The 25,048-nt window shown below is 46.7% G+C and overlaps 1 long non-coding RNA gene across 1 annotated transcript in view; it reads right to left on the bottom strand.

Moving 5' to 3' along the window:
* The window catches only part of LOC138283172 (uncharacterized), a 29,046-nt gene extending 5,066 nt beyond the window's left edge, over positions 1-23,980 (bottom strand). The window contains exons 1-2 of the long non-coding RNA XR_011201105.1: positions 23,458-23,980; positions 8,966-9,152 (exon numbers count right to left, since the gene is read on the bottom strand). This is a non-coding gene — a long non-coding RNA (uncharacterized lncRNA). The remainder of the gene's footprint in view (positions 1-8,965; positions 9,153-23,457) is intronic.
* Positions 23,981-25,048: the final 1,068 nt, after the last annotated feature.

Here is a 25,048-nt window from a genome sequence, read left to right as displayed (position 1 = left end):
GCAATCTCAGAAGTTAAGTTCCATGCGGGTATAGTTAGGGTGGTGAGGAACGTGGGTTGGTTGAGGCCGGTCTTCAGGTGGCCCACCTCCAGGATAGTTCTTTCCCTGTGTGCTCCTAGTTGTGGCCGCGTCTTCCAGTGGTAGTCCAATGCGGTTCTGATGGAGTGGCAGTCAGTCGGGCTTCGTCCCGGGGCAGTCACGAACTTCCATGCACGGCTACAGGGAAAGAGGGGCCCGCCCCCCCTCACATAGCACCCGGAGAGGGCGCGACGCATACGTGCTTTGGGGCCCTAGAGTTCGTCCGCCGAGCGCAGAGTGAGGTCAGGGCCGACCAGAAGGGGGGGAGAGGGATGAACTGGATTCCCCTCTGAGAGAGTCGCTGTCGGTGATGTCTGCTTCGCTCCTGGTATCGATTTGTGATCGAGTGAATGTGCTAGTTTCCCTTAGACTTTGCGCTTGATCAGCTTCCATTTGTGACTTTGTTGGACGCGATGTTGCTTTGGCTTTTTTTTTCCTTCTGGCGCTGGGGGTGATCCATTCTTCGGTTGCTGCCTTTTCCTTGGGCGAGCTGACCAGACCCTTGGCGTGGATCCATGTCCATGCGTCCTCTGGAGTGGGAAACATGAGCGTTTTCTCGTTGATGATTATACGCAGGCGGGCTGGGAACATAAGAGAGTAGGTGATGCTATGTTCCTGCAGAAGTTGTATTATCTTGACATATGCTGCTCTTTTACGTTGCACTTCCATCGTGTAGTCCAGATAAGCAGATACATTGCTGTTTTCCAAGCTGATTGGGTTAGAGGTTCTGAAGTGTTGGAGGACTGAGTCTCTCTCTCTATGATTAAGAAACCGGGCTATCAAAGGGCGAGGTGGTGCTCCGGGCCGTGGGGGCCTGCCCGGGATTCTATGGGCTCTATCACTGGAGCTTTAGTGGCGTCTTGTATTTTCATTATGTCTTTCAGCCAGTTCTCTATGAAATCCTCAGCTTTAGGTAGTTCCAAGTGTTCCGGGATGCCGATAAATCTGATGTTGTTGCATCTTGAGCGACCTTACGCTTCCTCGGCCCTTCGTTGCAACTGCGCTAGTTCCGTTTCCATTTGTTGGATTTTGTTTTTCATGTCCGCCACCTCTGGTTGAACAGTTTTTAGCGACAATTCTGTGTTGTGTACTCTATCTGTTAGTTTGCGGTGGTCAGCGCGAAGCAGCGAGACTTCCAATGCCACAGCGTCAATTTTCCCTTCCAGCAAGGTTTTGGTCTCCATTATTGCTTGCATGATTTTGTCGAACTGTAGAGAGTGTATCCGTAGAGTTTTGCTCAGTTGGAGCAGTGTTGCAGATTGTGTGTCAGAGTGCCCAGCAGAAGGGGGGGATCCCCGTCCGCGGGGGTCCCCAATTTGGGGTGTTTCGGTTTGACCATGGCGCCTTCCGTGCAGCGGGGGGACCAGGTTGAACGAGGTCACCAGCGGGCCCAGGCGGATCAGGACTGGGAGCCTACGTGCGACGAATGGATGGTTCGGAGGAGGCCGGAAGGTGTTACAGTGGTTGAACTCACATGAAGGCTGCCCGGAGCCTGGCTTTTGAGCGTCACTTCTTGATGCTTGAGTCTTTATTGTTGCTATGGGCCCAACTTTTTCGCCACCACCTGTTTAATCACTGGTGTCACTGCCAGCTCTGCCCCAGTAGCAGTAGTTTCTTCTTGTTGTGGTTTGAAGGATTATATCTTGCATCTATATTGGCCTTGTTCTATCACTCTGGTGTTTTTTGTTGGTTTTATTTTCTTTTTTCCTGTATTTTATTTATTTATTTATTTATTTTTCCCTTCCTTGGATTTTTCTGCGTGTTCTTTACTCTTTGTGTGGCCCCACTCCCGGCCGCCGCCGCAATGCCAGGTCGCCGTTCCTGGCCGATCCTCCTCACAAGGGCCGTGTGTAGGCCGTTCAGTTCTATAGCGTAGGGGGAGGGGCGACCGTTACCAGCAGGCCGCCTCACCCGGCCCAGGCCCCGGCGCGCACTGCACCCGTAACAGAAGGGGGCCCAGGAGGAAAGTCCGCGCCATCCCACGGCGGATGGAGCACCCCGGCGGGCCACCCGAGGTCCGGGCCCCCTGCAGGTGAGCGCGCACAGTCACCAGCCCCAGGCAGAGGGCGGTCGGTTCCAGTCGGCCAGAGCGCCCGGTCCAAGCCCTTGCGCGCCATCCCCAAGCGGGGAGAGCCACACAGGCAGGCCGCTCAGGGTGCCACCCCCCGCCTTGGGGCCGCGCCCGCCATGCACACTCCGGTCCGCAGGGCGCCCAGCCAGGGCACGGCTGGGGCGGGGGACGCAGCGCACGAGAGTCGTGCTCAGGGAGACGGCTCCCAGCACCTCCAGGTGATTTCTCGGGCGTCACAGCCCCAGCATCTTAGGAGAATCTCGGGGAGTTCCAAGGGGGCCTCCCCGATGCTGCTTCGAAGCCGCTCCCTCCTCGGCCAGGACAGTCGGTCCTCCGAGCCGGGGCCTCAACCGCGTCTCACTCCGTACTTTTCGGCAGGGCCAACGCGGGACCAACTCCCGCGGGTCTAGAGTCTGCTGGGCTACCCCCAGGCAGGGGGGAAAAGCCTCCTTATTGATTCGCACATCAGGGGCCAGGATAATTGTGCAAAAGGTGGGCCGTGAGCGGAGCTCTTTGTTCAAGCGTCCGCTCCGGCCACCATCTTGGCCATGCCCCCGTGTTGTTTGTTGTAATAGATGTTAGTGGAACTAATGCAAGATCATTTTCCACCCTCCCCAAGCTCGGAGAGGTGTCAGTGTTGCTGCTCAAAGCTTGTAGAGGGACATCTTGACCAGTAGTGACCAGTTGGCCACATGGTGTAACTTGACATTGTTGATAGATACAAAGCAATTTTCTTTAGCACCAGGCAACGGTGGTAGAGTGACTGTTCTGGTACTGTGTATTCCCAGGACTGGGACCGGTGCATGATAAGAAGGACCAAACTCCCTTTTCACAGCAACTCTTTCACGTACTAGATCCCCAACCTCTTAGCCGGTAGATGTTATTGGTACATACTTAATTCCTACGGAGGCATCACTGGCAGAAACGCTGTCATCACAAACTGTTGTAATTCCTGCAAGACAGTGACATATTAATTTATGTCAAAAGGTGTTTCTGCGGCCTCCAAGTCAGGAGCATCAAGATCTGGAACATATATGTCAGTTCCAAACAGGCACTCGTATGAAGTACGACCCCGCCAGGAACCTTCTAGGCAGATTGTTAGGTGTTCTCTGGACTCCATACAGTTGATTAAGCCAACTACGACCCGTACCTAATACTCTGGCTGTTAAGGATTGCTTTAAATCACGGTTTCGTTGCTCCACAACACTATTTCCCTCATGATGAAATGGAGACTAGTAATGGAGTTGGACCCCTAACGAAGCCATGGCATCCCTGAATACCCTTTAGGCAAAAGCAGGGCCCTGGTCCGAGTGGAAAGTCGCAACTGCATATGTGCCAATAAAGACTTGCAAATCTTTAATAACAGTTTCAGTGTCAGCCGAGCGTTGTGGCCGCACCGATGGACATCTGCCGCAAGAGTCGACAGTGACTAAGATGTATTTGTATGCACTGTCCGGTGTTAAGAGCACCACAAAGGTCCAAGTACACACATTGTAAAGGTTTGTTGGAAATTAGGAGGGGCGTCTGCGGTGGGCGTTTGACGGTGACCCCTTAATTTGTTGGCAGATGTCACAACAAAGGACATACTGCTTGGTCTGTTTGTATAGACCTGGCCACCAATAACGTGCTTGCAATAATGATATTTTAGCCGCCACACCAGCCATGAGCAGATGCAACCCCCTCATGTGCCGCTTTAATCAACTCTGGTCTTTATTGGGAATTATCCGAACCCCATCGCCTGGTATTTTTACTTCTGCATCAAGGAAGCCTCCCATTCGGTAGGGTTTTTTAGCGGGAAATGTTTTTGGAAAGGGCGTGCCTTCAGTCGTGGCTTTCACGATAGCCTATATGTCATCGTCCGGTTTCGTTCTAGAACGAGTTACTGCAGCCACAGCAGCCATAGCTACTGCAAATTTGGCTGCTTCATCAGCCAGTGTATTTCCAGCAACGTGTATTCCAACGCGCTGGTGTCCAAGTGTATGTACAACTTGGACATTTGGTAGCATTTCCTTTAGATCTGCTACTTTCCCCCAGAAAAGTCTGTGTTTGATGGTGTTACCTTTAGAATCTCTGAACCCATTCTGGCACCAGTAAAGCAGGTATTCATTGAAGGACTGGACACAATACTACGAATCACAAACAATGTTAGCTGTGCAGGATCTGTATGTTCCAGTGCTATCACAAGAGCCTTTAGCTCTGACAGTTGTGCAGTGCAATCCCCTAGGGTTTGTGTGAATGTATGTTGTGGATAGAATTTATTACCCTCCATGTAGCCGCTTATGACTGCGCAAGCAGTGGGGTATTGATGCTTTGTGCCTATTGATGGTTGTGCTGATCCATCGGTGTACATGACTCTTTAATATTGATCAATAGGCAATGTATTTGCTGGAACTGGGTATTCTAGTTTATATTGCAAAAATTCTTGAGTTTGTAATTTTGGGTCAAAGATATAGTCAACATCAGTGGCTGTCAGATACGTTGCCCATTGAATCCAACGTGGATGTAATACTTTAGCGTTTGGGACGCTGGCTTTGGTAATGGCCTTGATGGCTGGAATTGGAGATACGATAATAATGCGTTTCCCCTGGGCCAGTGGTCTTTCTTTAATGACAGCCATCTGAACAGCAGTGAGAATTTTCTCTTTGGGAGCAAAGCGTTGTTCTGCTGTAGAGTACAAATGTGATTTATATGCTATCGGAACCGTCTCACCCTCATTGAAAGTTACATAGGTGAAACCAATGGCAGCAGCAATTACTCTGATGACCAGATGTTTTTTTATTGCCCCTTGTGTGTAACTGCAAGCATGTCCGTTTGCAAAGCTCTGTGAATGCATGTGTGTTCGACTGACCAAAATTTACTAGAAAAGTCAGGATGTATTAAGTCATATAAGGGTTTTATACGTGATGCATAATCTGGAATGTAAGTTCTGCCTAAATTTAGGAAACCCAATAAGGATTGGAGTTTTTTTAAATGGTATTTGGAGGTTGTAATTGTGCGAATTTTTCCAAGAATTGTGGCGCTAGGCTTTTTCCTTCACTTGATAGCTCGTATCCCTAAAACAGGACGCTAAGGAAGGCTATTTTTTTTTAAAGTTATATTTATAGCTGAATTCGGTAAATCCTACAACAATGCAGGCTACCCGTCTTAGATGTTGCAGTAATTCATCATCCGTGACATAGATATCATCTACATAGGACAATGCTACAGGGTCAATGTCGTGCAATATTGAAGTTACACGAGCCGCAAACAGTCCTGGACTCTTCTTGTGCCCTTGGGGTAAACACATTTTTTCTTGGAGCCTAGTGCGCTGAAACTTGTTAAGTCTCTACTCTCAGGTGCTATATTTTGGCAGAAGAAACCATTGGAAATGTCCAGTGTTGTTTTGTATTTTTTGCGCACTATGTTGTTCATAAGTGTTGTGCTATGAGAGTTTTGAATATCATATGTGCGTTTATGACTGTTTAAGTGTCTGTGATCTAAGACTACTCTGTAAGAATGGCCTGGTTTAGCTACAGGGAATAAAGGATTATTCATTGGTGAGACACAGGTATCGATTACTCCCTGGTACTTCAGTTGTGTGAGGATTTCCCTCACGGGTGCTTTTGCATCATGTTTTATTGGATACTGGGGTTGAGGCTGGGGTTGATTTTTAATAGGAATTACATGATAGGGGGAAATCTTTATCCCGCCCTATGTGGTTGCAATATAAAGCGGGTGCCTGCACCAATGTCCAATCGATGGTGTAGGACTATGCGAGCTCATCGGGAACAAGAGGCGAGAAAGAAGGTTTGATAACATCTTACCCATATGTCCAAGTACGGACAAATTCAGGTGGCCAATCCTTTTCAGCCAGTAGAATATCATATATATTTACAAAGCGTTCCCAAAAGATTGCCTCGACTGTGCGCTCAATGTCTCCTTCTAACTGTAATGTTACTTTGCATACCCTATCAGGCGTGGAGACACGCATGTCCGCCGTTTCAACTTGTAAGAAGTCATCAGTTGCTTTCATCTCCAGATGCTCTCGAAGATTCTGGCGAACTATTGTGACCTCTGTCGCGCTGTCTAGCAGCGCTAGAGCCCATTACTTGTTCTTCAATAGAGCCCATTTCTTGAGTGACATGACAAATCGCAAATGCTGCCACTTTCTTCTTTTTGAATTGGGGTTTTTGTTGGGGTTTCTCTTCTTGTTTAACAGAAACTTCTGTAGAGCGTAGTGATTCCTGTCTCAGTTTCACTTACTCAGTTCTTCGCTCTGACCGCCCACCTCTTTCACTGCGTTTTTCCGGTGAGTCCTGAAAGGAAAGAGATTGGCGTGTATCACTATATTGATATCTGTCAGGCATTTTTATATTATCTCTATTTCTGAGATTATATTTATTCTGTGGGGTCTTCGTATGCGGAGATTCTCCCCTTTCTTTTTTTAGGTGTTTGTTGTTTTTTATCCCAAAGTTTTTTAGAACCCTCAGGTGCTTGTTTGGTAAAATCTGTATTAGATTTACCCTGGAACTGTGGTTTTGTGGGTCTGGCCCCCAGACTATTTCGACCAATATTAGAGTAGGTCTCCGCAATAATCTTTGGCAGCTCATGTTCTTGATCCTGTGGAGGAGCGTCCCGGAGCCGCATGTGCACTGCTAGTGCAACTGCTTCCCCTTTAAGGTTATTCGATATGATTGAAGATACAGTGGCAAAATTGCCCATGCGATGTATACCCAAGTGCAGGGTCGGGACAGCCCCGTATTTGTCTTGAATATGTTTTAACACTTCCGGTAAACTGGCAAGTGTTGGTGTACCGTGTGCAGTAGTATAGAGTGTGGCAAATACCATGCCCCAAGTATTGCAGCTATCTACTGTGGGAACCATCCCAAATGGCAAGCACATAGTTAATCTATGCTTATCCTGAGGTCCCGGATGGTGAAATACTGCTCCCAGTGCATTTATGTTTTGAGCTAACCAAAACGGAATCTCTTCTCGTTTGGCGTGTACTTTACACATGATCGAATGTACAGTCGCAGGATTAATACCTGGCGTTACTGCATGTGGTTGTACCTGGACAGCACGTGCTGAGTTTGAATTTCATGTTTGCATTTCAAACTGTACTAATTTTCTGGATATTGCTGTAAAATCAGCATATAAGCGACGGACTTCAGCTACGGTCAAGGTCGCTGCAGCAGGGTGCGGTGTATATGTGGCCAATAAAGGCCAGGTAGGACCATCATTGCTTAGAGGACCTAGCCTAACATGTAGAATTGTATGGGGTAGGGCGCCATCAAGCCAATTATTATGTTCTTGATAAGATAGAGGTATTTCTAGATATGCATATGCTCTGCATTGTGCAAGTATGTTTGCAGGTGTACAGTGATGAAATGTATTTGTGTTCCCATCAGCTGCTGGAAATGTGACCCAAGAATAGAAATTTTCTGGTCTATAGGCTGGATGAGCCTCAACAACAAATGTAATTCAACCCCCCTGGGCCATCAGGCCATGTGCCAATAAATGTGCAGGCAGGGGTGGTTGCATTTTGACTGCAATTGCTACCTGTTGCGGGTCTGCCATGATGAATGGTAATTTTGTTCAGAGATAAGCACACCAAATGGGGATTATCCTTTAGAGTTCAAGCTTGAACAACCTACAGCGTTAGTTAGGTACTCCCTACTTAGCTGAGGAGAAAAATCCTCAGTACCACGGACATCTCCGTATATAGTACTGAGATGTCTTTGCATGTAGTGAGACAGAGACACTCAGGCGGACCTGAAAATTAGTGCCTGACCAAACGCTGGCGGCGCCATGTCACGTGGGCTCTCATTATCCTAATAAGACTACTGGATTTGGGCGGCAGAATCACTCGCACTGTGGGGGACTGAGTCTGAACCAACTACAGGTGACACCTGTCAGCCTAATCCGGGTTTTGCTCCGGCTAACTAGCAGTGCCTCATCTCCACCCAAGAGCTGGGATGATTGGACAACCGAGCGCATGACACAATTGAATCCTCAGGGAAATTGTGGTTAATCAGATCTCATCAGTTTCTCTCAGTTACATTAGTCTCACGTATGCAAGGACAATCAGAGGCAGATTATAGTTCAATAAGGTTTTATTGAAGTAACTGCATCTTAGATAATAAAGCATGGATTAAAATTGTGACAAGGAGAGTGAAACATAAAAATAACGCTATCATATTGTCACTAAGATCGTTAAAAATAACTCCTACCTAGGTCATGTTAAAGCACAGCATGTTAAGCTCTAATTCTGCCCTGCAGGTTCCCCTAAGAAGATATCATCCCTCATACCTGAGCAAGAGGCCTGTAGTCCACATAAGCAGCTGCAGCAAAGCACTCAGCAGTCAGCATACAGTCGTGGTCATCTGTCTGGAATCTCCCAAAGTAGTCAAAGTAGTGTTTTTATAATAAAATAGCTGATGTTCCAAGAAAGGATCCCCACGTAAGAGTGTGTCTGTTTCTGTGAACATTAGAGACAAAGCGTACCATGTTTGCGGGCAACCTATCTTACTGCAGCCTTGAGAAAAGCACAGAGTGAAAGAAATGTCTTGTTTGGGAACATAGTGCTGGCCAAGGCAAAGAATAGCTAGATAGAGAAAACAAAACAAGACTGCAAATGTGGCTATTGTTAAAATAATAAAACAAAGCTGAAAAAAATATGTCTCGGTTAAAGTGCACAGCAGCAGGCCTAGTTTGCTAAAATAACATGTATGAAGCTATAACTAAAATGGCTATACAACAGTGTCACCCCAAAGGAAGAGAACCCATGAGAAACAAACATTTCGCCTTTTTACAATTCATTTGAGGAAGACTTCTCACCGTAAACCAGCGTATCTCCTCAGAGGTTTGTGAGGCTGCAGACGTTTGAACTTCGAGTGGTAAGTAGCACACAGGCTTAGTTCTGGAGATTGAAGAGTTCTTTCATGGGAAGATCTCCCTTCAGCAGCGCTACGCAGTGGAGCTAACAAGCCACATCGTCACAGGGTGCATAGTGAGCTCAACTTTTCTTTAAAAAAAGGGAAAAACCGGAAGCCATTTTAGCAAGTTGGAAAAAGACATTATTCTGTCCAACTGCCTTTAAAAACTTTACACAAAACTGGCGGCCATCTTAACACTTTGGGATAAGTTTTGTTACTACACCTGCTGCTTTGAGAAACAGTAAACGAAACTGGCAGCCATCTTTACTCATTGGGATAACTTTGCTTTATAAACATGTAGCGTGTTAATTTTACATTTGACTTTAATAAGTATCCTGTAAGCTCCAGACTTCTCAGGAATTTATCGTTTGTCTTCTATATTCTATATTCAAAGGTACATCCTACTTTATCAAAAAAATCATACAGTGAAATCCATCTAATTTTTATTTCCTTTAAATACTCTGACATTTGCTGTGGTGACAGGCACACTTTTAATGTTTTCGCTTGTCAATTTCATCTTGTACACATAACTTTTTGCTTGCCTGTTGCGTATCTGCTCTCTGACCACACAGTGACAGGCACACCTTTGTAGATATAGTTCTAAATCATCTTTTTGTTGCTTGCATGCATCTGGTAAAGTCACTGTTTTTTTATATATTGTTTAATCAAAAGTTCTTGATTTTTCACACTATACATTTTACATAAGCCTTATTCCATCTATTTCTTTGGGCCATAATGCAGTCAGTGGTTCCTCCTCCTCCTTTCCTGGAGGCCCCACGAGGCCCACCGATACGTTGGAAACAATGGTACAATGCCTTTGAGGCACATTTAGGAGCCTTTGGAGCATCCATGTTCGGTTCTGAAAGGAGGACATTTTTACTGCTCCACTCTTTAGGATTTGAAGGCAGATCAATATTTGAACATGTACCGGACATTCAAGAAGTTGCTGAAAAAGAACTTGATGTTTAACAGGTCGCTTTAAAGAAACTAATCCTAAGACTTGATGTACCGCCTAGTTTAGTAGTTTTAAGACACACATCTTTTAAGAGAGAACAGAAAGTTAATGAGGATGTGGATACATGCATTTCGGCTTTACGGAAGTTAGAGGCGGAATGTCAATTTGAAAATTTCGATGAACAGCTAGTGAGAGACTAATTTATCTGTCACTGTAAAGACAAAACCATCAAACAAAAACTACTACCATTGCGAAACCCTTCCTTGATAGACACTATCAGAATAGCGAAAAGCATTGAAACCTCAATTAAATCTGCAAAAGAACTGGAAAACAAAACTACCAAGCTAATGCAATAGGTCCTACTGATGAGAAGGTTAAAAGCAACAGAGCTATGTCTTCTGCACTTGAAGCACCTAAATCTGGACTACAGAGTTCATTTTTTAATCAGGTGTGGCAACATGATGCATCAGGGAGGTTGAAGAGTATGTCCAGCAAAAAATGTTGTTTGACAGTTGATGCAAGCAAATTTGGTGTTGGTGCTGTTTTGACATAGAAGTGTGGTGAACAAAAATACATGATTGGTTTTGTGTCAAGAGTTCTCAGAGAGGCAGAAACACACTATTCTGTTACAGAAAAATAACCTTTGGTCTGTTAGTGGGCTATAGAGAAGTTCAAATGTTATTTGGGGGTTAAACATTTTATACTTCAAACTCATCACAAACCATTAGTAGCTATATTAAGTGGGACAAATGTCAAAATTAGCACTCCTAGAATTGCAAGGTTTGCCGCAAGATTACTCCAATTTGATTTTGATGTTAAAAACATTTCAGGGGGGAAAGAACACAAGAGCAGACTATCTGTCCAATGCAATTTCATCCCCATCATTGTCTGATGATCTGGTTGACCATTTTGGGGAACCCATGTTCGACCCTACGCCGATTCACCACCCTAATTCTTCGGAGTGGTTCCCTTCTGACCATGTCTCTGAATAGGTTTCCTTTTATTTGAGATGTGCTTTAGATAAGACCTCTAGGAACAAACTGAAGTCAGAGTGTCCCAGACCGTCCTGTTCTTCCAAGGTGGCTGATACCCCAGTTATTGATCCCAACATGTTGTTATTTTTCACTAAGTTTGGGAAGGATCCCAAGAAAGGGGTTGATAGAGCCTGGTCTATTTGCCAGGACAGACTACTAAATCTTGTTGGTCCTTTAACAAGGATTTTGGATTTGATTGAAGAGGCAAGGATGGAGGGGAGCCAAGTAGACCCTGAGGCTCTTTCCAATTGGGCGCAGAGAGCAATCTGCATGCTTGGCAATGCTAATGCCTACATTTCCCAAGAGCGACGCAAGAGTCTTCTGCTAAAGATTGACCCGAAACTGAGTTCCTTGGCAACAAAAGAAGGAGGTCCTAAAGCTGAAGGTCTTCTTTTCGGTGACTCTTTCCTTTGCTTCTATCGACAAGGCCCAGTCTTCCATGAAAATATTTTTTTCCCAGCAGGTTTTTGGCAGGGCCGGCAGAGGAAGGGGTCGTTTTGCCGGTCGTTATGCATCAAGAGGGCAATACCTCAACAGAGGTTCCTTCAATGAGGACTCCCAACAGGATTTCTATCAGGGGTACAAACCCCAGTTCTATCCCCGATGTTGCCGTGGAGCCCGCAACAGGGGACTTAAACCCAAGGGAGATCAACTTGCAGGTAAGAACTTTCAGTTCTGGCCTTCCTCCCGTAGAAGGCAGACTAGCAAGTTGTTTAAATGTATGGTTGTCTCTCACATTGGATCTGTGTATTATTCAAACCGTCCACAGTTATTGCATAGAGTTTTATCAGCATCCCTTTCAGAATCATCTTCCCCAACCTCTTCATTTTTCACACGATCAGTTTCTTCTGGTTCAAGAGGAGATACGGGCTTTATTAGCGAAACACGCAATAGAAAGGGTCTCCTTCGACCCTATAGGTTTCCTAAGCTCTATCTTTCTTGTCTGCAAAAAGAACAACAAACATCGTCCGTCATAATTCTAAAACTCTTCAACAATTTCGTAGTGTACCATAATTTCAAGATGGAGACTATCCTTCACCTCAGAGATCTGCTGCTTCAGGGCGATTGGTTGATCCGTCTAGACCTTCAGGACGCCTATCTCTCGGTTCCCATTCATCCCTCTTACAGGAAGTTTCTTCAGTTCCAGAGGGAAGATTCTTTCTTCCAATTCAAAATGCTCCCCTTTGGTCTTTCTTCAGCACCTTGGTGCTTTACCAAGATTCTCAAGCCTGTAATTGCCTTCCTCAGAGGTCAGGGGGTCAGGCTCATAGTTTATCTCGACGATTTTCTTATAATGGCCCAAGACAGATCCTGCCTATTGAATCATCTGGATCTTTGTCAGAACCTTTTGTTAAGTCTGGGGTTTCTCTCCAACCCTCAAAAGCAGATCCTCGTACCTGCTCAGTGACTCAAATTCCTTGGGTATTTAGTGAACACAGTTGATTCAATTCTTCAACTCCCTCAACAGAAGGTGGATTTGATAAAGAAGGCAATACGCCATGCTTTATCCATCCCTCTCTGTTCCCTCAGATCGTTAGCTTGATTGGTGAGCCTTCTTTCTTCCTCCATTCAGGCCATTTTTCCCGGCCTCTTCATTATAGAGCTCTGCAAAGACTAGAATTCTGTCAACTTCACAAGGGTCTCGCTTACTCAGATCCAGTCATTCTGGATTCCGAATCCAGAGAAGAGCTCCTTTGGTGGCTCAGTCATTCAGATGCTTGGAACGGGAGAACGATTTTCTCTGCCGCTTCAGATCTTTTCTTAGAGTCAGATGCAAGTCTGACAGGTTGGGGCGCAAGATGTGGTCAGCTCTTGACTGGAGGTTCATGGTCCATTCAGGTGTCAACACTGCACATCAGTTGTTTAGAGATGCTTGCAGGTTCCTTAGCCATCCAGTCCTTTATAAAAGACAGGGTAAAGTGCACCGTTCTCCTGAGAATGGACAACCTGTCGGCAGTCAGGTACATAAACCGGTACCAGATCCAAACCTCTGGCTTTACTGGCCAGAAGCCTGTGGGAATTCTGTCTCCAGAGGAACATCTCGGTCAGGGAAGAATATCTCCCGGGCGAACTCAAATGTGGCCGACTGGTTTTCCAGGCATATTTACAACTCAAGTGATTGGCGTCTTCATCCTTCTGTTTTCAGTCATCTTTCTTCCATCTTTGGCGTCATGTCAATAGACCACTTTGCTTCTCGCCTCAACACTCAGCTTCCTTCCTTTTTCAGCTGGAGGCCAGACCCTTTGGCGATAGCCCTGGATGCCTTCCTTCAGTCATGGCCCCATCTCCTTCTCTATGCATTTCCTTAGTTTCTTCTCATTGCCCAGGTTCTAGCTCAGGTGCGCAGACAGCAGCCATCTCTGGTCCTGATCACTCCTTTTTGACAGTCCCAGCCTTCGTATCCAACCCTGTTGGAGCTAGCTTCAGATTTCCCTGTATTGATTCCTCCCTTTCCCGATCTGCTCTTGAACCCTCAGGGTCTTCCTCACACTCTGGTGGTGGAGAACTTCCTGCATCTCACAGCTTGGAGAGTTTCGGGGCGTCCTGGAGAACCCCGGGAATTTTGGAGGAGGCTGTCCATTTTATCCAAATGTCCTGGGCTCCAGGCACAACGAAGGTCTACAAGTCAGCCTGGTTGGCTTGGAGTAGGTGGTGTTTGGACAGGGATTCAGATCCCATTTCAGCAGATGTAACATTGGTTGTTAATTTTCTTGCTTCCTTGACTTCTCAGGGTAGAGCTTATCGTACCATTAATACGTACAGATCGGCGATCTCTTCAGAGCATGTCAGAGTGAACGGAAGACCTATTGGCGAACACCCACTTGTCTGTCGACATTTAAAGCGAGTACGTTTTGCTAAGCCTCCGGCTCCTAAATACAATGTTATATGGGCTGTTAATGCTGTACTTTGCCTTTTTATTGCATGGCAGGATAATGCTGACTTATCGCTCAAACATTTGTCTGCCAAATTGACAATGCTTTTGTGTTTGGTATCTATTAAGTGAGTATCTGATGTTAAAGCTCTGGATGTTTCCTCTTTTCGTTATTCCTCTTTAGGTGTTTATTTCCAAGTCAATAGGCGTACCTAAGACCAATTTAGCATCTGTGCATTACCCTTTTTTCCCCTCTCAACCCAAGTTGTGTGTTGGTAATTGTTTAAAGACTTATGTTTCTCAAACTGCAGATCTCAGAAGTATCTCCTCTTCTCATTACTTATTTCCTCTCAGAAACCCCATAAGCCTGTGTTGGCCCCTATGTTGGCCCTTTGGGTTAAGTGGCTCATGTCCCTTGTGGGTGTCTCTACTTTTTTCTTTGGCGCTCATTCGGTGAGAGGGGCTCCGGCCTCTTGGGCATGGGCTGGTTTACCCGATATTCTCAGGTCTGCAGATTGGTCAAACGTTAATACGTTTAGAACACTTTATTTTAAACCTCTTGATCACCCATTAGACAATGTGCTTGGAACGAGCATAATATGAGCCTCCGGTCTTGTAGTAAAATTTAGATTTTCCTAGCCTTGGTGTCTGAAAGGCCAGATTTTATTAAAGACACGGAGGCAAGTATTATCCTGCTTCAGTTTCATTAATACTCCCTGTTATTTTTTCCGCAATTCCTCTGCCTTCAACCAGCACAGCTGAGTCCAGTTAATTTGCACTCAGCTTCTCTGTATCCGGCTCCGCTGCAACAAAGTTCCTGGTTACCAGTTTCTCCTTCTTCATTCCTGATGGACTCCTTTAAGGATTTCTTATCCACCCTTTTAACTTTGTATTATGTTCTGATTTGGCTCTCGGATTCTTCTTCTGACTGACTCTCGCAAGAAAAGAGGGCTTGTTACTCTCAGTCAAGATAGTTCAACTCATACTCGACGTGCCATTGGTTGTCCCCTTTATGATGCAATATGGTCGTTTTTTTTCTCCAGGGTTTCTGGGATTTGTAGATTTCTTGGCTGCTATATTTTATTAAAGTGAGAAAAGAACGCATAATACTCACCTCCGTGTCTTTAATAAAATCTAGCCTTTCAGACACCAAGGCTAGGAAAATCTCAATTTGTCAGAGAGAGGTGGCCTGTAGAAAAGTTTCTGGGAATTAATGTTCAGCCGTTTAACAACATTTCAGACAAGTTAACCATTGAAGATGGTGTACTTTTGAGGGTTGACAATCTGATACCTCCTGTGAAACTTAAGCACCTTATACTTGAGAAAGCTCATGAAGGTCACTTAGGTTCTTCCTCAACTAAAAGAAGGGTATGCATGTCATACTGGTGGCCACAAATGGATGGTGATGCTGATCTGTTAGTGAAAGGGTGTGCCACATGTGATAAGACACTCAAAACATCCACCCCACCTTTGTTACCAACAGAATGTCCTGTGGGGCCTTGGATGAAACTAGATATCGATTAACTTAACGTTGGCAAGCCACACGAGAGAAAAACAACTCCATTCCACATTACTTCACTGAGTTTTCGGAACTCTACGCTCTGGGCAAAGTGTGGGTGGGCAAAACTCTCTGAACTCCGCTGGCGGAGCAGAATGCTTCGCCCACCCCTACATGTAACTACAATTTTTTTTCCCCTTAAATCCTGAGCTACCCTCCACCAATCATTTGCTTTTTTTGCAAGGCCATAATTAGGGGATTGCATAGACTCCTAATAGCCTCCTTCAGGATGTCCTGTTCTATCATACTTTCAAAGACGCAGGTTATTCCAGTAATGGCTTCTGTGGTCAATTTGTAAGGACGCGCTTGAGGAAACACTGCATCAGACCTTAATCAACCCAATTTCCTTTCCTGACAAGTCCCATACATCTTCTCACAGTGATTCCTTTAGATCTGAATCCAAGCCTTCTTTAGGGAGAACCAGTTATATTCTGACTACAGATTGAAATGCCTGCAGTCTGAACTCAGGGTCAGCTGCTTGAGTTTCCAACCCCACTCTGTCTGGTGTACAATATATGACGTAATTAAGTTTACAAAGTACATCCCTCTCCATCAAACTTACAGGACTGGAATCACAAATAACAAACTGATGATGCTCTTTGATATTCTCATTTTTTACTTGGAGCTATAACCTGGTTCGTACACTGTTGATTTGTGATACCAACCACTTGGACTTCTTTCTTTTTTTTTCTTCTTTTTTTCAAGTTCTGTGGAGCTCCCAAACATTATAGGAATTGGGGCAGTCTGAAATGTAAATGGGCTATGCTTAACTTGGTTGTTAGGTTGTAAATCAGAATTAATTTCTTGTATCTGTAGGGCACAAGGGGATTCTGTGGTGAATCTGGTTTTGGGATTTTTGGGGTTGCCATAGAGGGTCTGGATACAGAGGGAAATGCTCCCTACGTCACAAAATCAGAGGGTTGGGAATCCCTTATCGCTTGGTCAGGATGATAGCGACATTCCCACTCCAGTGGCTGACCTTGTTGCAAATGTGACAGTGGGTATCCTTCTTTAAAGCACTTATGTTGAGTTTTACGCTCTTGGCTTAAAGGGGGAGTTTACAGTTCATTGGGTCATTGGTGGGTATGTGTGGGGATGCTATTGTGTTATCTGTGGCCACGTCTCTTAGATCATATACTAGATCCTCCCATGCTCCAGCATTATCTATTTTGCCAATACCCCGCCAAGCTTCTCTAATCAGCAATGATCCCTCGCATCTCCCCCACATTTCTAATTCTCGAATCCATGCTGTCAGAAAACATTGTCAAGAGCACAATAACTGTCGTTTATAACTTTCCAGTGGTGTGTTAGCTCCCTTTTAGCCAGTAGTAAGGCCAAGTCTTGGAATTTACTGGTGATTCTGTTTTTAGATGTGTGCTGGAACCAGTGGAGTAGGCAGTAGCCTGCTGTTGTGGGAACTGCTTTTTACGTCAGCCTCATCAGTGTTGTAGTGACCCCGTCCCAGTATATTGTAAGTGAAGGGCAAGTCCAGAACTACGCTGGAGACAACTGGCTGTCACCTCCCCACATTTCACACAAGCAGCATCAGTAAGACCAAAACATGTATTAATTTTTTCAGGGGTGAGATAAGCCCTGTGTAGTGTGTAGAACCCTATCAGCTTAAAGCAAGAGTTCCTAGATATTTTGGGCATGCGTTTTAAAATGGATTGCCATGTGCTCTCCGGTATAGACATTTCCAAATCTTCTTCGCAGCAAGCTCTTAACTTGTCCAATGGCCCTAGAGAATCAGCTTGCATTGCTCTTTATAGACATGAAGTGGCCTTGTATGTTCCAGCAGAAGTTGCAATGTAACTACAGTTTTGCTGTGTTGTGGGCTCACGCCTGCTGATATTCCAGTGGCGGCAGATAGCTGCCATTACTGATCTATGTAAGAAGAAGTGTCCTATAGTTCTATAGTTCTATAATGTGCCTAATCTTGTCAAATGTAAGCAAGGCTGAGTCCCCGTATAATTGTCCCATGCTGGTAAGGCCTGCCGCGGACCACTCCCGGATTCACCGCCACTCCCCTTTATGTGGCAGTTCTAGCACCAGGTGAAGCGGTATCTCTGGAGAGTACGCAGATCTAGTGTGCGACTTTCGCAGCAGTCGTGCCCAGCATTTTTGGATGACAATATATTCCCTCGAGCCAGAGTGCATTGCTGGGCCTATCCTCAGTAGTGTTTTGGTTAGAGCTGATAGCGTGGGGACAAGTGTGCTCATTGCCCTGCCTGATTTTTGTCTACTCATCATCCATTGGGTGTACGCAAATAATAGGCTTCGAAGTCTGGCAGTTCTAGTCCTCCCTCTCGGTCGGGCGCTGCAAGGTTGCGAAGGCCACCCTGCGTCAGCCGCTTACCCATGTGAAGGATCACAGTACGGCATTGAATGCCCCAAAGAAGGACCGTAGGGGGAGTGCTCCAAATAAATACAGAAACAGGTAGCTCCACCATTTTCAGGAGTGCTTTGCGTCCCTGCACCGTTAGTGTTAGTGTCTTCCAAACCTCTATGTGGGTCTTCAGCTTTCTCATTAGGAGCTCTAGATCTCCCTCAAAGATGCCTAGTAGATTATGATATATCCATACCCCCAGGTAGTTTAAGCATCTAGGTTTCCAATACAGCCCATTTAACATCTTGGGAGGCTATAGTTCAAGCCCTAGAGGGAAGAGACATGATTTTTGCCAGCTGACCTTTAGTTCAGACACATTCCCAAAGTCCAGTAGTAGTGCTTTTGCCCCTACCAGGTTATTGTGGGTGTTGCACAGGAATAATAGGTCATCTGCGTCGAGCACTATCTTTTGTGGCAACCACCATCTGGATTCCCCTGTAGTAATTATCTCCTCGGGCCACATTTGCCAGAGGTTCCATTGCTATTGCAAAGAGGAGAGGTGAAAGGGGGCATCCCTTCTGAGTTCCTCTCTCCACTGCATAGCTCTCCGAGATGGTGTGTCCTGTGCGGACCCGAGCAGTTGGTGATGTATAGAGTAGCTTTGTCCACCGAACAAATCCCGGTCCCAAGCCCATACGCAGCATTACACCATATAGATACTCCCATTCCAGGCTGTCAAAAGCCTTCTCTATATCTACTGGCATCACTACCACCTCCTAGTGCTCCTGAGCACAACCTTCTTTTTTATATTAAGGATTCTCCATATATTTTGGCCTGTGTTACGACCTGGGATAAAGCCCGCTTGATGGGGGTGTTCTGGCGGACCCCGTGCTTTCCCCAAAGTAAGTGCGAATTTTCTCCCTAAGGGCAGCCTGGAATGGTGGGTCTTCAAGTGCTTCTGGAGCTAGTCTCCAAGTGGGCATTCTAGCTAGGGGTCTGTGCCAGCTAAAGTGGATTATGATCTAATATGGTGCGTGCAAGGTATTCTGTATCATGTACTTGTGGTAATATTGCAGCTGCGCATAAGAATATGTTGAGTTGCACATGCAGTTCATCCATGTGAGAAAAATAAGAGTAGTCTTGGGCCTGGGGATATCTGTGCCGCCATGCATCCACTAGGGACCAGTGTTTTTTCTAATCTGCTAATCCTCTGGCTATTCAATGTGTGGTAGAGTTGCGCAATGGGGAATGAGGTCTAGCCCGAAGGGGGTCTGCGATTAAAATCTCCCCCAATAATCACATCACGCATTAGGTAAGTGGATAACTGGGTTGGCAGCGTTGGCAAGAATTTTATCTGGTCTGTGTTTGGTCCATACACATTTACGATGGCAATATCTCTTCCATTAAGTCTTCCCAAGATGGCCACATATCTATCCTCCGAATCTACCACGGTTTTGCAAGGTTGATATGAGGCCCCTGCTCTAATCCAAATCAATACACCCCTGGAGTATGTGGCGTAGTACACTTGTCCCCGCCGTCTCTGCTGTAATGCTTCCCCCTCTTTGTGTGTTAGATGTGTTTCCTGGAGTAGGGCTATGTGGACACCGCAGAGTTTTAGGTATGAAAATATTTTATATCTTTTTGTTAGGGAGTGTATACCTCGGACATTCCAGGACATCGTTTTTGTATTTTGTTTAAGGTGCCAAATCATCGCCCCCCAGCTCCGGGCCGTCATCAACAATTCCTTCGACACCGCAACCTTCCCAGATATTTGGAAGCACGCTGAAGTCAACGCTCTTCTCAAAAAACCCAAAGCAGACCCTAAAGACCTCACAAACTACACACCCATTTCTCTTCTCCCCTTCCCCGCAAAGGTCGTGGAGAAGATAGTAAACGTACAACTGTCTCGCTTTCTAGAAGACAACATACTTGATGTCTCCCAGTCTGGATTCCGCAAGAACCACAGCACTGAGACCGCCCTCATCGCCTGCATACACGACTTCAGGACCAGATTGGACAAGGGCGAGACCGTCGCCCTCATCCTCCTACCCTCTCTGCAGCTTTTGACACTGTATGCCACCAAACCCTCCGCGCACGCCTGTTCGACGCTGGAATTCGCCACAAAGCCCTGGACTGGCTCACCTCCTTCCTCTCCGAAAGAACCCAAAGAGTTTGCCTCCCTCCTTTCCGGTCTACAGTCACCAAGATCATCTCTGGGGTCCCCCAAGGATCCTCCCTCAGCCCCACCCTCTTAAACATCTACATGGCTCCTCTCGCCAACATCCTCCGCCCCCACGGCATCACCATAATTTCATACGCTGACAACACCCAGCTCATCATCTCCCTCACTAGGAACCCAGCCACCGCCAAGAATAACCTGCACGCCGGACTCCTTGACATCGCCAACTGGATGACAGCAAGCCACCTCAAATTGAACTCAGACAAAACAGAGATCATCATCTTTGGCCCCAACAAAGCAGCATGGAACGACTCTTGGTGAACCACCACCCTCGGACCACCCCAACACCCACATACGCAACCTTGGCAGCATACTGGACTCGCCTCTCTCCATGACCCAGCAAATCAACGCCATATCATCCTCCTGCTTCAACACCCTTCACATGCTACGCAAGACTTTCAAATGGATCCCTTTAGAAACAAGAAGAACAGTCACCCACGCCCTCATAAGCAGCAGACTGGACTACGGCAACGCCCTCTACGCAGGGACCACAGCTAAGCTTCAAAGAAAACTCCAGCGAATCCAGAACGCAGCCGCACGTCTCATCCTCAACCTCCCTTGCCACAAACACATATCCACCCACCTCTGATCCCTACACTGGCTGCCCATCAACAAAAGGATCATTTTCAAAATCCTTGTCCACGCTCACAAAGCTCTCCACGACACTGGACCGGCCTACCTCAACGAACGAGTCAACTTCCACATACCAACTTGACAGCTCCGCCACCCTTGCTACAGTCCCCCGCATTCAACGCACTACCTCCGGAGGCAGATCCTTCTCCCACCTTGCCGCCAAGACCTGGAACTCCCTCCCCACCAACCTACGCAACACCCAGGACCTCCTAACCTTCAGAAAGCACCTAAAACATGGCTTTTCAAGCAGTAACCGGGCACCCCCCTCCCAGCGCCTTGAGACCCTACCGGGTTAGTAGTGTGCTTAAGAAATTATTTGATTGATTGATTGATATCAATGCGTTCGTCAGTGTACAGTCCTTCTCTGCCCTCCTATGTTTCCCAATGATGATGCCCATTTTAGAGATGCTGCAGTATCAAGTGTGCTACCTTCCCCAACAAACAATAACTTCCAACTCCCTTTCCCACAGACAATAAGCAAAACACCTCCCATCCAAACTGAACTGTAACCAGCTATTCAAGACTGTCTTGTGAGAGACTTAGCGTAGTGGTACCCGAGGCCAGGCGCGCAGGCACCCATCCGACCTTGAATGCAAGTGGAATGAGAAGCATGGCAAAAGGAGTAGAGGGGTTATGCATTATCCTAAATATGATTCATCAAAGAATAACACATCATGACAGTTACCCTGCCCCCCATAAACATTCCTCCAGTAGCTGTAGGTGAGTCTTATAATAATTTGTCAGCTGTTCTAGGAGTGATCGCTGGCAGGATAACACATTTTACCTCGCTGAAACTGAGGATCCAGGGTATGAGCCGGATTCCTCTACTTCTTCTTCGGGCTGTTTAGATGGGACGGTGCTGGAGTCACTCAAGGATGCCACTACTTTGACTACTCTCCGCCTCTAGTTTTGCTTTTCCGTAGTCGTGGGTGCCCCTGAGGTCTTCAGAGGTTTTCTCCGGTGGGATCGGGGGCGACACTGAGGTGGGCTCGCCCGGTCCCCCCCTGCTTGGCCCAGCACATGGCTGTTACTCAATCCATGCCCAAGTTTCCCGCAGAGACATAAAGAACCTAGCACCCTCCGGGGTGACCACCGTCGTCATGCCAGGAAACTGCATGGAGTACGATATTCCTATTTCCTGTAGTCCTTCCTTTGCTTCCATAAAAGCTGATTGTTGCCTCTGAACCTCTCAGGAAAAAACATTATTCTGCTGTTCTCAAGGGTGATAGTGCCTAGTTTTCTGGCCTGTCTTAGGATATGGTCTCGATCTTTGTAAAATAGCAGCTGCGCTACTACAGGCCTCAGTGGCACCCCAGGTGGCATTGGCTGCGTCGAGACCCGGTGTGCCCTTTCTAGTGCAAAAAAGGTAGAGAGGCCTGTTGGAGCCACCTCTGTGCGCAGCCAGTTCTCTAAGAATGATATCATGTCACTCCCCTCACATCGCTCTGGTAGCCCAACTATTCGGAAATTGTTATGCCGCAATCTGTTTTAAGCATCGTCCGCTTTGGACTACAGGGCTTTCATACGTGCCTCCCATGTAGCAAGTTGCGCACGGGCAGCAGCTAATTGTGAACCCACCTCAGCTAATCCTCTCTCATTGGTGGTGACCCTTTCAGCCAGTTTCCTGTGGTCATCCAGCAGGAGGCCCATGTCTGAGCTCAGTGAGTCTATTTTAGTCTCTAGGGCTTCTTGCAGAGCCGTAATAGCCTGCAGTATGCCCTGTAGTGATGGGGGAGATATAGGAATCTCAGTTGCATCAGATGCAGATTCTAGCAGCACTCCCCCTGTGGATCCATCACGAGCCATGCCGCTAGTTTCTATTTCTCGCTTGCGGGAGTACTTGCCCGTGTTTCTTCTTCGTTGGTGTGTCAAGGGGCTCAGATCTATACTGCCTGCAGCTCTCTAATCTCAAGGCAGTAGAAAGCGTGATCTAATGGTTATGGACCAGCTCTCTTTGATTGGGAGGCAGAGGAACTCTGGGCATCCCTTGGTTGTGCGTCTCCCTTGGGAACTCGTTTTCAGTCTCACTTGCAGCTTTTCTGCAGTGAGCTGCTGCTCTGACGGTTGCGCTAGCGGTTCCTTGTCTTCCTCCACACCTGTAGGACCAAGGTCGCAATGGGATCAGGGCGCCTTTGCTCTGCTAGTTTCACCTCTTTCCTTGCCTCGCGCCTTACACCCAGTTCTTGGGAAAGTAGAGCCGAGTTGGTTGTTATCAATATTAATGTTTCATCAGTGATTACGCAATCCAGCACACATCTAATCGCAGCACCACTGAAAAACAACAGTGGGTCATCGCGACTCTCCCCTTTCATGATGAATCGGGTGCCCTCCCTTTTATCAATTATCTCATCGACTTCCTCTTTCCCCCACAATGGGTGATCACCAAACAGGCCCCTGAGCAGTCCTTCTACTGTTCGTGATCCAAGGGTGCCCGCGCGTATTCTTACTCTCAACTATGTGGGCACACCTGTCCTAGTGGGTGGTCTGCAATCCCTATCGGTCCCTGCAGTGTTTCCGTTTTTCAGCACTCGTTGCCCCCATACATAATCAGCGCTCCCCTATCCACTCACCCTTATGTTGCAGACTTTTGTATATGGTGGTATCAGTGCATCAGTGGACAGACGGGGGGAATTTGCGTTACGATTCGCTGTTTCTCCCTCACAGTCCCCGGGTCCGGTCAGCTACCGCCAGTTAGTTAGCAGGCCCACTTGCCATGCTCTCCCTCCTGGTTGGCTCCGGCTGCATGCTTCTGCTCGAGCAGGGGACCACGGCCTCACCTTGCTTTCCGATCGTTAGTCTGGATAGTCCACCACTCGCCGCAGAGTCCGCTTCACTCATCGGGGCTCAGCGCGTCTCATTCCTGCATTGGCTCACTCCACCTTACTCCCAGCGTCCACCTTCTTCTCCTCTGCAGGGATCTCTTTCTCCTTGTCCTTCGCCGTTCAGGGTGTCACTTTAGTTCCAGCGCCCTTCATCACCCAGGGGTCCGCAGGGGTTCATCCTCTGCTGTTGTGATTTTTGGCCCAGGGGTAGGATCACTTCCGCCGCCCAGCCGATCCAACTGCTATTGGCTTCCCATGAACCTCCTTCTTTCATGGTGCCGTCGTCTGCTGCAGCAACCCAATTTCTGTGCTTCTCAAGCCAGCGAAAGCGTTGATGTGTGTTGGTTCACTCGTCTCACAGGTCCCCGCATGCCCTCAAGCGTGCCAACTCCAGGCATCTGCCATTTTAGGCAAATCATCTCTTTCCCTGCCGTGGCCTCGCACGATCTCGGCTCTGCATAATTTGCCAATCAGCCCTCCAAAGGACAGGCAGTCTTAATCTGTGCGGGGTGTTGCCTGGGGAGCCTGCATTATGCAGGATGCGGGTCAGATGGAGCCCAGCCCGCCAGAGCATTCAGGCTTGCGTCCTACACCATTCGTGGCAAGCCACGCCTCCCAAAAATGTAGTTGAGCGCCTTCTGGTTCTGTCTGGGGTGAGAGTGCATACGCATATCCATATCTCTTTCCAGGATAATAGGGTATGTCAAAAAAGAGCTATGAAGGACAGCCCATCTAGCATTTTGTGAATTTGTGCATCTCATGGATTTGAGAATACATTTTTATGGTATAGCCACACCATCATTGTGTGTACAACTCCTTCCTAATAATAACTCCATTACTTAAATGCTTATTTAATAACTCCCTTTCATACTTTGTGTAATTCCTTCCTGAATTTTAAAGCATTCGAGAAAAATAACACACTGGATGCAACTCACCTTTCCTCTGATCTCTTTGCTAGAGAATGGCTGCTTTGCTGAAATTGTTGTGTATGATACAAGTTAAGTCTGTACTGTTTCTACAGTTATTTTATCTGTTGTGTCTACATGTGGGAACCGTACACTGATGCTGCCCATGATTTACCTTTTAAGTGTGAGAAATGTTTGTGCTACTGCTTAACAAAACCACCCTGTTTGTTTTCGTCAACAGTGATTTTACGAAATTTGTGTAATACTCATAATGAACTTTGCATATCTCTTATGCTAATTTTAGAATGTGCTATTCTAGCTGTAGGAAGCTGGTTATCTATGCAGTGATCCAATGTAGGGGATCACTATGCAGATAGTCCAGGGCAAACCTTATTGGTTTAGGGGGGGCGGGAAACACTTTTTGTAGGTGAATGTATGTTTACGCAGCATGAGTTCCAAAGTACTATGGCTGCATAGAAGTTCTTACACTCAGTTCTCGGGGGTCCCCTGTAGGTAGTGGGGTGCTAGGAGCGCAGAGTTACTGACAAGACCAGCAGTTCTGGTTTACCTGCCCAGGAGCGTCCGGGTGCTGTGATGCTGGTTGTGTCAAGTTTGTGTGCATGGAACACTTGCCGATGAGG

Source organism: Pleurodeles waltl, chromosome 3_1 (assembly GCF_031143425.1).
Source record: "Pleurodeles waltl isolate 20211129_DDA chromosome 3_1, aPleWal1.hap1.20221129, whole genome shotgun sequence".
Lineage (NCBI taxonomy): Eukaryota > Metazoa > Chordata > Amphibia > Caudata > Salamandridae > Pleurodeles > Pleurodeles waltl.
The sequence above is the reverse complement of the archived record's forward strand: the minus strand, read 5'-3'. Positions and strand labels throughout refer to the sequence as shown.